Here is a 333-nt window from a genome sequence, read left to right on the forward strand (position 1 = left end):
CTCTCTCTCTCTCTCTCTCTCTCTCTCTCTCTCTCCCTCTCTCTCCCTCTCACTCCCTCTCTGGCCCTCTCTCTCCCTCTCTCTCCCTCTCTGTCCTCCTCTCTCCCTCTCTCCCGCTCTCCCTCTCTCTCCCTCTCGCCCTCTCTCTCTCGCTCTCTCTCTCGCTCTCTCTCTCGCTCTCTCTCTCGCTCTCTCTCTCGCTCTCTCTCTCGCTCTCTCTCTCGCTCTCTCTCTCGCTCTCTCTCTCGCTCTCTCTCTCGCTCTCTCTCTCGCTCTCTCTCTCGCTCTCTCTCTCGCTCTCTCTCTCGCTCTCTCTCTCGCTCTCTCTCTCGC

This window comes from Diachasma alloeum, unplaced genomic scaffold, assembly GCF_001412515.2.
Source record: "Diachasma alloeum isolate Michigan unplaced genomic scaffold, Dall2.0 Dall_scaffold_00470, whole genome shotgun sequence".
In the NCBI taxonomy this organism is placed as follows: domain Eukaryota; kingdom Metazoa; phylum Arthropoda; class Insecta; order Hymenoptera; family Braconidae; genus Diachasma; species Diachasma alloeum.